Source organism: Lactuca sativa, chromosome 5 (assembly GCF_002870075.4).
Source record: "Lactuca sativa cultivar Salinas chromosome 5, Lsat_Salinas_v11, whole genome shotgun sequence".
Lineage (NCBI taxonomy): Eukaryota > Viridiplantae > Streptophyta > Magnoliopsida > Asterales > Asteraceae > Lactuca > Lactuca sativa.
In genome coordinates, this window is record NC_056627.2 from 237791179 (window position 1) to 237802894 (window position 11716).

Genomic DNA, 11716 nt, shown 5'->3' on the forward strand with positions numbered 1-11716 from the left:
CTTCAGTAGCTACATAAGCGGTTCCCCTAGTGACATCATGTCTAGGGTTGTGGTATTCTCGAGAGTGTTTAGAGAATTCTTCAATCAATTCTTTGATCACCGGGGGGCGGCTTCTTTGTGAGCGGGCCTTGCGAGTCTAGTAACTGCCTGGTTGTGACATTGACTCCATCATAGAAGATGGAGACTTCTTGCTGGCTATTTAGGTCATGGTGTGGACAATTTCTTAGTAAGCTCTTGTACCTCTCCCATGCTTCATATAGCGACTCTCCAGCTTGTTGTTCAAAGTTATCAATGGCCTTCTTCAACATGGCTATCTTGGAAGGTGAGCAAAAGTGATCAATGAATTCTTCTTTCATCTTGGCCCATGTGGTGACTGATCCGGGGGGAAGTGACTTGAGCCAGTCTTTTGCAGCACCTTTGAATGTCACTGGAAGCATACAAAGTAGTTGAGTCTCGCGGGGCACATTTGGAACATTGAAGTAATCAGCTACATCATTGACTTCATCCAAATGCTTGTAGGCATCTTCATGGTCTTTTCCATAAAAAGGTATTTCTTTAAGTAAAGCTAGGATATGACCCTTTAGCTCGAAACTAGCAGTCGCAGGAATTGTGGGTTGCACAAGTCCCAGGCTAGTGTCATCGCGCATCCTCTTCTTCCATTCTCCCATGGGGATTTCATCAATGTTAGCCATTATGTGTAACACTGTGAATTTTCAAAAATAACTTTTCACAAATATAAAAACATTTCTCATTTAATTTCCATAAAACATTAAGTTTCAAATCTCAATTCACATCATACAAAATCCCATGATCATATATATATCAAAAATCCCATGCGTGTGTACAGATCAAGCCGGCGCCTTCCCACGGTCATCGCTAGTACCTGAAACAACAACACTAACACTGTAAGCACGAAGCTTAGTGAGTTCCCCAAAATACCACATAAAACACATATTAGCCACTCGAGGCTATAATTCTGTGGGTCCGTGCACCCAAACTCTGTGAACCCTCAGGTTCTAACTCTGTAAACATGTACAGCATAAATCACATAGAAATAATGCAGTACATCACATAACATACATAGCATACAAATACTCTATCACATAACTCTGGTTACCTACTCAAGGTATAATATAGTGAGAAGACTCACCTCGCGTATCTCGATAACTAGCAAAATCCCGGAAATCACTCGTGCTCGATCCTCCGAGCTATAATCCTCCTATAACACAATATACCTCTAATTAACACTTTCTCAACTAGGTTTGACTACCCCTATCAAGTCAACACTGGTCAACTCTGGTCAACGGTCAACTTTGACCGGACTCGGCGAGTGCACTAGGGCGACTCGGCGAGTCTAGACGTTTTCCCCAACTCTCTAGGATTCCCTTTTTGACACGTCGAGTACTCCCCTGACTCGACGAGTTCCACCTGGTAAGAATCGCGGGGCCACCATTCCCTTTTTGACACGTCGAGTACTCCCCTGACTCGACGAGTTCCACCTGGTAAGAATCGCGGGGCCACCCCGACTCAACTCGCCGAGTCTCAAGAACAACTCGGCGAGTCCCAGCTCGACTCAATCCACCTGTCAACCCTCACCAACTCTCCCTGACTCACTGAGTTAACCCATAACTCGGCAGGACCACTCGCTGAGTGGTTAAGGGCAATCTTCAAGCTACTCGCCGAGTCTGTTCTTCAGACTCGGCGAGTCCATGCCATGCATCAACTCAAACTTGCTTCTGAGGTCAGATCCGTTCCAACAACTCATAGATCTGGCCCTCCTAAGCATATTCATCACGTAAAGTCCAAGACTTGGTGCTCATAACACACTCCTTGACTCACAAATGGTGTTTTGACCTCAAACACAAGGACCCCAATCCAAAACCCCCATGGGTTCATAAAAAGCTTGGGCAAAGGGACACTCTAGACCTCCAAGGGTCCAGATCTAGAACCTAAATCGCTTAAGGGACCAAGGAAGCACTAGATCTAACCACAAAAGGGCTCAATAAGCCCTAAATCAAAATAAACCCAACATAACAGAGAATAGCTCGAAGGTAGTACCTCAAATGTGATGTTCTGGTCCTCAAATCTTCAGGAAGTGGCTCCTCTTGATTCTCCTTAGCTATTGCTTCCTTTCCCTTGCAAGATTACACCTCCAAAATCAACAATGGCTTCTTGCTTTGCTCCAAACACTTAAACTCGCTAGGGTTTCACTCAGGGGACTCGTGAGCACAAATGACGGCCTTAAGGCCCTTTAAATAGGTCCCAAACCCGAGAAATTAGGGTTTCATTAAACAGCGCGGACTCGCCGAGTCCATACTTCGGACTCGCCGAGTCCAGGCGCGAACCCGCGTCCAGAACCGCGATCCTACTCGGCGAGTCTGAGCTCCAACTCGCCGAGTCCCCTCACAAAACATCAAAATCATAAGCATAAAAGATACCTGAAAATCTGGGTTGTTACATTATGATAGCTAACTCTTCCTCGGAATCAGTTTCGTGCTCGTATGTAGGCTCCTCTTCTTCCTCGGTCTCGTACTCAATATCTTCCTTAACCGGTTCGTCGATTACTAAAGAAGCGTTGGATGCTCCTGATTTGCTGCTCTTCTTTTTACCAAAAACAGTCTTCAAATTGGACAAAGGTGACTTCTTTGGTGTACTCGAGCTCTCCACGTCCTTTCCTTTGTTCCATTTCAATGCGGATTCGGGATCTCAAACGGGGGTACCAGCGGGGTGTTTGATCCTCTGGTCATGAAAGTCCTGAAATAAACAAGATAAAAACGTAAAAAGAACAAAAAAAGTGTAAAAAAATCGAAAATTAATCTGCCAAATAAACTTGTACTCGCCGAGTAAGTGCGACTGCACTGGGCGAGTATCAGTGTAATTTTGAAGAAATTATAAACTTAATATTAAAACTAAAACAGATGCTAAAACCTAATTTCTAACTACTAAATTGCAATAAATTAACTTTATGCAAGTAAACTCACAAAGGATCGAAAAAATTAGGGATTAGATTAATTATTTAGAACTGTTCCCCGGCAACGGCACCAAAAACCTGATGTGTGTAATGAACCTGTCTTTTAGTGGTATAGTTGGGTAAATAGGATGTCGATCTTAGGGAACGGAAAAATTAAACTAATAGCTAATTTTAACTAAGCAAATAATAAAAACTTGATGTGTGTAAAATGCACTTGTTTTATTCCTACTTTTTATTGATAAATTTAGCACACAAAGGCAGTGAACCTGTCTTTTAGTGGTATAGTTGGGTAAATAGGATGTCGATCTCAGGGAACGGAAAAATTAAACTAATAGCTAATTTTAACTAAGCAAATAATGAAAGTAAAAAGGTTTTTTCTCTAGTTTTGCAAGACTAGAAACTTAAACACACCATAAAAGCACTAAATGAACTAATTAACTAAAGCAAACAACTAATTCACCAAATTTGATAAAGATGTTTCTATTTAGGTTCAACCAATTCACTCCTATGGTTATTTTGTATTTATGATAGATTAATTGCTATTGGCTACCAACTATAGTGGTTAGGTTCATGTTCATTACTCCTAACCCTTAGACAATCAATTAATTCAAGCGGTGATCAAGTGTTTAAACTTATTAATTCCCTAGATTAATGATTTGGATTAAATAAGATTTGTAGTGGTTAATCAAATTAGTAGTTCAGTTAACCTCTTGTTTGTTGGTTTCTCAAACAAGCTCACACATTAATCTACCCATTACCCTGTTAATCTTAGTTTCATATTCATTATTCCTAAGCATATGATTAAGTGTTCACATAGACATATGAGGTTAACAATTAAGAGATGTTCACGCAGCTTAATTGTCTTCCAATTAACAGAAAATAGTTGTGATTAATGCATAAGGTTCTTTAACAAACTTAATTTAATAAATCACCAATAAACAATCAATCAAAAGCTAAGTATTAAACCATAGGAGTTCCTTGGTATTCCCCAAACAGAAACAAAATCGTATTTAGCTCATAGTTGCAGTAAAATGAACACAAAAACAAGTTTAACTAGATTAAACAATCTTAATTCCAAAAGCTAAGTGGAATGATTAACCTAGTTGCTTGGATTCTTCAAAAGATTGAAGATTAGAGTTCCCCAGCGCCTTCCAAGGTTCTCAATCGCAGATGGATCTTCAAAAAATGCCAAAAAAGTAGTCTCATCGGATAAAGGCTCGGTTTTTATAGCTATCTCAATACAGGGTGTACTTGGCGACTAGCAGACCCAACTCGCCGAGTAGGCTCGTAATTATCCGTCTTAAATCAGGAGTCGTAGCTTATCTTCTGGAATATTCCAATGGACTCGCCGAGTAGGCTCGTGTACTCACCGAGTAGGAAAGCTTTTGTCCCTCAATCTTCATTCTTTGGTCTCTAATTGCTTCCCCTTGTTCCCTTTCACTCCCAAGCATGTCTTTTGGACTGAAAACAACATTTAAACAGTTTTAAGTACCTTTTGTCCACATTATTCACATAATTAGTTAAAAATGAATAAAAATGTATGCTAAATAATTAACTAATTATGCACATATCACAACTCATCTGGGACAATACGCAAAGCAAACTCCATTTTGTCTATGAAGTTATTCGTATACTCGTCAACGATCATACTCCCCTTCTGCAACGTTAGAAATTGGTTTTCTAACTCAAGTACGTTTTGGACCGAGCAGTACTTGCTCTTGAAGTGCACCAAGAACTCTGCCCAAGTTATTTGAAGTGGCTCATTAGGGCTTAGGGTTTTCCCCAAAGTGCTCCACCATCGAGCAGCACTACCCCTGAACTGACGTACAACAAACATGGTTTGTAACTTGCCTTGGCAATCACAAGTCATGAAAGCCAATTCCATTTCCGAGATCCAGTCCATTACTCCAAAGGGATCTTCTTTTCCAGTGAAGGTCGATGTCTTGCAAGTCATAAAGTCCTTATACTTGCACCCATTTCTCTATATTCTACCCTCGGGGTTATTTCTCCCAACCACAAGTGGATCAGTTTGACTAACATATCTATTGTTGTTTCCTTCTTCAGATCGATCGTCATTCAATTCACGTTGTTCAACAGGAACAGAAGGTTTATCCCTGTTGTTCAGCAACATTTGCCTCAATTCCTCCCTTTGTTCAGCCAACATGGTTTGAATCATAGTTCGTACTCCAGCCATGGTGATGGGTTCGGGTGCAGCTCCTACTATAGGCACCTGTTCCACCACTTGGGGTTGAGGTTGTTGGTTTATGTTTGCATCTCCAGCTCCACTCTGAGTTCTTGCCATTACAATTTATATACCGAATAAGGCGAATTTAGGACTTTATCCTTGTTAGACATGTCAATTCCCTTATCACTCCGAAACGTTTACATGTTAGTTCTAATCTCGTAATCATACGCTTAGAATCCTACACACATAAGGTTTCCAGATCCGGTCAACAATAGACCATAGATCCGAACAAATAATGGCATATATGGCAACATATAGCATTTAGCACATAAAGGCATTTTAGACATCTTTCCTAAAATAAACTAGTGCTCGTGTCTAAAATATGGTAGACACTCATCTCACAATCATCACTTAGCATTCTAAGTTCAACTCTAAAATTCTACAATTTCTTAGTTCGCTTAAACTAAAGCTCTGATACCAACTGTGACATCCCCTAATTTCTTGGCCAGAAAAGACCGATTTAATTTATGCATTTTAAAATAAAATCAGAGAAATCTTTTTAAAAGATGTTGCGGAATTTGTTCCCAAAAGAAAACATGATAAAATTTTATCAAAACCTTCTTTAAGAAATGTATAGTTTCATTCATATCAAAACCTCGGGATGTCATGTTCCGATACAGATCAAAAGCATAAACAAGACATTATAAGCCTTTCAACAGTTATTTACAACTACTGGCCTATAATCCAAAAATCTCTCATTGTCCTCCAACTATGCTCGGGGTCCACTACCTGTATTCATAATACTGAGTGGGTCAGGCTTGGGAGCCTGGTGAGCATATAGGGTTTTCAACCCACATTAATAATATACTTAGTAAGTTCACCAATCAACAATAACCCTGATTACCCATTCCCGTTGTCCTCACTTTACGTCCCTAAACAACTATCACAAGGGACCTAGCCTAAGGAATATCATCGAGATGCACACTACTGCTAAGGGGTTTCTTCAGCCATACATGTCCTAAAGGCAACCATGAGGGGGATGGAGTACGCCAATGAACATTTAATTCATCAACACCTACAAGTTGCGAACCTGCTAGTGTTCCACTGGACTGTCTAGAAAGGTCCGTGGTCGTCATCTATACTACGCTAGACAACTTCACCGATAACACCAACAACAACACCGAGGCCTCTCATTATTTTTAACACCCACCAACTATTTTGTCTACCCATGTTCTACCCAGCATATTTGTAGATAAAATACATATACAGTTTAAAACTTGTATAAAACATCAATTCAACAGTCACCTCAAATAAACAATTAACATATTTACACATAACACGTATTTCAAGGAAAATACTTCATATCTATGTGTAAATTGAAAGTAACTACACACTCACATGTTTTGATGAAAATCGGGAAGCAATTTGTTTCCTAAAACGATCGTTTCTAATAAAACCGGGAGTTTTATTGAGAAACCGGGCTCTGGAAAAGTCGTGCTTCGAAAGCGAAAAGATAAAATTTTCGGGCTTCACGGGCACTTCGTGGTGTATTCTGGAGGTTACAATCGATATCGGGGCTTCGGGGAAGGTTAAGGTGAAGAAAAGATGAAGAAAGGGGTGAAAACAGCAACTTTTCAAAAGTATCTGAGAAGGCTCGCAGGAGGCTTCTATTTATAGGAGGTCCGAAGTCGGCTCCGATGGTAGGGTCCGCATGAGAAGGTGCGCAGGTGGCAGCACGTGCGAAGGCCTCGGTGGCGGCTGCTGATTGGACCGCTGACTCGTGACCCATGTGCGAGGCTCGGAGGCTAGGCGGTGCGAGGCTTGGATTGGTCAGTAGCCTCGGTTCGGACAGATGCCTGCTTCGAATTGGGCCTCCTCCTCGGAAGAATCAGAATCCGACACACAGCTATTGTTCATGCGAGGGAAGGTGACACGTGGCTTAGCATGACTCACCAATTTCGGACACGTGGCACTCTTTCAGCGAAGGTGACGTTGCAAAACATGACTATGCGAATTTTCTCGATTTTCGCGCCAAAACTTCTAAAATCCATAACTTTCGCATACGAGCTCCGTTCTTGACATTCTTTATATGCACGCGTAGCTAAAATTACTCTCTACAACTTCCATTTAGACTTAGTCCACTAATTTTGAGTTTAATTTTTTTTTTATTATTTTTAACAGACCAGAACAGGAAATCCGTTAAAAATTCATAACTTCTTCATCCGACGTCCGTTTTCATCATACTGTTTACCGTTGTGCTACTAATGACGAGACCTTCAATTCTCGTTTAGGTTGTGTCGGCTAAAAATCGCCCGATCTAAAATTCGAGTTTTTAGCTGTCAACTACTAAGCTGAAACTTCGAAAAATCATAACTTCCTCATACGAAGTCAGATTTGGGCGTTCTTTTTTATCGAACTTCTCGGTTTAACGAATACTACGACTTTCGTTTAGACTACTAAAGCTAAAAAGTAGTTTATCAAAAACTCACTTTTTACGACATTTAGCGTCGTGTCGGTTTTGTCGCGAAACTTCGACAGGTCATAACTTCTTCGTTATAACTCGGATTTTGGTATTCTTTATATCCCCGAAATCCTTGTTTCGACCACTACAAATTTATGTAAAGATATCGTCTTTATCTCACACTTTATTCTTAATTAAATAAACCCTAATAATTAAGCATAAAACACATAATTCACATAATATTCACATAATTCCTTTTCATTTCTTCAAAACGAGTTACAAAGGTTAACCTAGACTATCACCTCAATATAAATGCCTAGGCTAGAAAAACGAGTGTTACAGCATGTCGTACCATTTCTACCATGGTTATAGACACTAATGAATAAGTCTCATTTTCTCCATGTAAACTTTATCATTGAACACTAGAAGGATGTTAATACATTCCCTTGGATTTTCTCCATCCAAGATTGAAACCATTATCATTTAAAGTCTTAACAACTAGATACATGTATTAAGATATATCTAAACACATTCGTAACACCAAGTGCAATGACCAGAACTTCCCGTTCAGTTATCAAGGTTAGTGTCCATTATGTTCTTTTGTTGTTTTAACCTTTTAGCTTGGTTAAAGTTAAGTTATGATGACCAAAGTATAATAAAATTGTTCTTGAGCATGTATAAGGGTCATGGGGCCTTTTTATCATACTTTGAAGACCTAGATTGTAACTTGTTGTGTATTTAAACTAACATAACCCTAAAATCTAGGAGTAACACTTTATTTGCAGCCAACAACCCTTAAAGTAGGAGTGTGTTCTTGAGTGATTTATATAAATGGAGTAAAAGTGAATAAGGTGAAGTTGTTGCCATTTTAGGTGGATTCTTGGTGGTGATCACTGGATTTCCTTCTTTCTATTTGGTTCCTTGTGTTACCAAGAATTTCTTGAAGGCATGTGGTTCTTCCTTTGAGTACCCTTCTATTCCTTTAAGTCACACTCAAGAGATAGCCATAGGTTATGTAAAATCCATGGTTTAGAGTGTTTTGTGGGTCCTAAAAGTGTTTCAGCCAACATGGACACTTAATCATGGTTTAGAAGGGTTGACATCTTCCCAAAAGGGATTTTGATTGGACCTGTACCTGTAACTACCAGCGTCTTAGTTTCACGATGGTCTCAAACTCGCGGTGCGATGCCGAGGTTTCGTGTTGAAAAGAGTCGCGGCATGTTGACTTGTAGTGATGCAACTAATAAACCTTGGTGTTATGAAATATGCAATGTGTAGTTTATTTTCTATTTTGAGGCTCGTTTCTAATCGGACTCATGTGTGTTATGCTAGTTTGGTTTATTGCTTCTTGGAGAGTATTGTCCTCTATTCATTTCTTCCCGATATTTGGACTAGTGGTGAGTCAATCTTTGTTGCAAATCTAGTACATAATTTAATTACATGTCGTAGAACAATTCATTTGGTCTAGAATTTGTTATGCTATGTTATGTCCTTGTTTGTATGTCAGATATATGGTGGAAATGTGATGTTCTATTATGGGTAATGTTATTTAGGATGATATGCATGCATATAAATGCTTGTGGTGAATTGTTATAAATTGTGGAGTTAGGTGCATGCTAAAGAAAGGAATATGTTTGAATGTGATATCCGATGTTTTGTGTATGCAATGTATATGAAAATATGTTTGCTTGTGAAGTAGGAACAAAATTACATGCTAGTGATATAAATTCCTTTAAATTTGTATAGTATGCTAGCATTTTACATAGTGAAGTATCTTGATGTAATATGCTTTAATATGGTGTTTATAAAGTATGCATGAATACAAAGTGATGTATATGCTTTAATATGGTGGTTATAAAGTATGCATGCTTACAAAGTGATGTATAGTATTGTATAGTGATGTAATATGCTTTAATATGGTGTTGATAAATTATACATGATTACATAGTGATGAATAGTTTTGTATAAGTATGTAATATGCTATAATAAGTGTTTGATAAATTATGCATGATTACATAGGGAAGAATATTGATGATTGGTGTGTAACCCTTGTGTGTAAATTAATAATAAATTAAATAATATTGGGAATACACTTAGAGGGGGCAAGGGTAGTAACCTAAAACTACGTGCGTATCTTATGTAAATTTAGTAATTGCCAAATAGGTTGAAAGAGTACCTATAAGAAAAGAGCTTAAGACAATGTGAAGTCAAGTGGTTTTATGTTTTTTATTTAGTTAATCAAGTATTACATTACAATAGGGGATGAATGTTGGTGTATTTAGTGTCATCAATACATTTAGTGTACTAGGAATTCTATTTGAGACCATCTGAGTTCCATTTGTATAGATTATGAGATTTGAAGTGAGGAGTTCACACTCGAATAACTAATTAGGACTGAGAAATCTAGGGGAAGCGTCATTGGTGAGGTTCCAAGGGGCATGGACCCTGGTAGGGTCTAGGGGTAGAGCCCCTGGCGGTTGTTCCCAGGAACACGCTACTTCACTCCAAAAATCGCCATCTTCTTCATCCTTATAATCGATTTGGCATTTGCATATAGATATAATGAAAAAAAATCTATATTATGCCAAATTTGTCTCTCAAGAACAGAATATACCAATAAGATATTATGTGTTTATGATTTTGGTTAGGCTTGTAATAAGACTTGCTTTCTTGGATTATCCTGTATTTTCTGGGATTATCCCACGATCCGAGTTTGTGTAACCTTAGGCTTAGGGTTGAATTATAGATTTCGGAAAACATTTATACATGATCAAGAAATTATCTAAGTTTTATTGTTATTCGAAATCCCTAATTCTAACATTGCACGAGGGACATAATTTTTTTTCACATCAATTCCTTTTTTAAGAAGATTGGATCTAGTCATTTTTTTCACACTATTTTTTTAAAAAAGATTTGATCTAGTCAAGATTCGTTCGAAATGAGATGCCACACTAAAACATTAACTTTGATCGATAATGACTTATTCCATCTAGTAGCAGTTCCAATCCAAAATGGAAATTAACAGGAGTCCTTAATGCATAGAAAACATATAAACATATAAAATTCTGAAACTAAGGTATTTTGCGATTTTTTTCAGAAAAAAATATCGAAAACGAAGTTTTCTATAAAGCTACGTATTAAAGGAAATGGACTTAATAAGGTAATTAACTTTTTGGTTTGTTCATATCTAGGTAACTATCTTTTTTTTGTACACATCTAGGTAACGAACTTTTTTGAAGTGTTCACATATGACCATTATCACCGGCTGACAGCCGGTCATAATGGTCATATGTGAACACGTCCAAAAAGTTCGTTACCTAAATGTGTAAAAAAAAAAAGATTAATACCCAGATGTGAACACATCGAAAAGGTAAAAGTAAATTACACGAATGGTCCTGTAGTTTGGGTAATTTGTGTGTTTGGTCTCTAACTTATTTTTTAACTTGGATGATCTCTACTGTTTATTTTCCTTGTGCGTTTGGTCCATGTCTTATCTCAAAAGACTATTGTGCCATTTTTTAATTATATTTCTTATTTATGTATTTATTTTTTATATATATTAAAAAATTAATAGACCCCACATCAATGTCTTTATTATCCCTTCTTTTTTAGGTCCTTCAACTCCTACGAACCTACCCCACAACACATTGTCTCTTCATTGAATTTTCCACCACCACAACTCAATAGAAGGGTTGTGGGATTGGTTCGCCGAAGTCGAAGGATTGAGAAAAGAAAGGATATGGAAGACATTGATGTCATTAAAGATGGAAAGGAAAGAGAAGTTGAGGAGGATGAGAGATGAGATGGTGACTGGTGGGACCGTGCTTAAATTTCTCAGATGTGGTTTCAAGTTTAAGGTAAGGAGATACAAATATATGGGTCTATTAATTTTTTAAAATATATAAAAAAATAAATACATAAATAAGAAAATTAATTAAAAATGAATTAAAAAAGGGCATAGTAGTCTTTTGAGGTAAGATAAGGACCAAACGCACAACAAAAACAAACAGTAGGGATCAACCAAGTTAAAAAATAAGTTAGGGACCAAACGCACAGATTACCGAAACTATAGGGACATTCGTGTAATTTACTCTTACCT

The 11716-nt window shown here is 38.0% G+C and overlaps 1 non-coding gene across 1 annotated transcript; it reads left to right on the forward strand.

Annotated features, from left to right (window-relative positions):
• Nucleotides 1–201: 201 nt before the first annotated feature.
• On the forward strand, nt 202–308 carry LOC111887250 (small nucleolar RNA R71). Its single transcript, XR_002848716.1, has one exon. It is a non-coding gene; the product is annotated as a small nucleolar RNA R71 (small nucleolar RNA).
• The last annotated feature ends 11408 nt before the right edge of the window (nt 309–11716 follow it).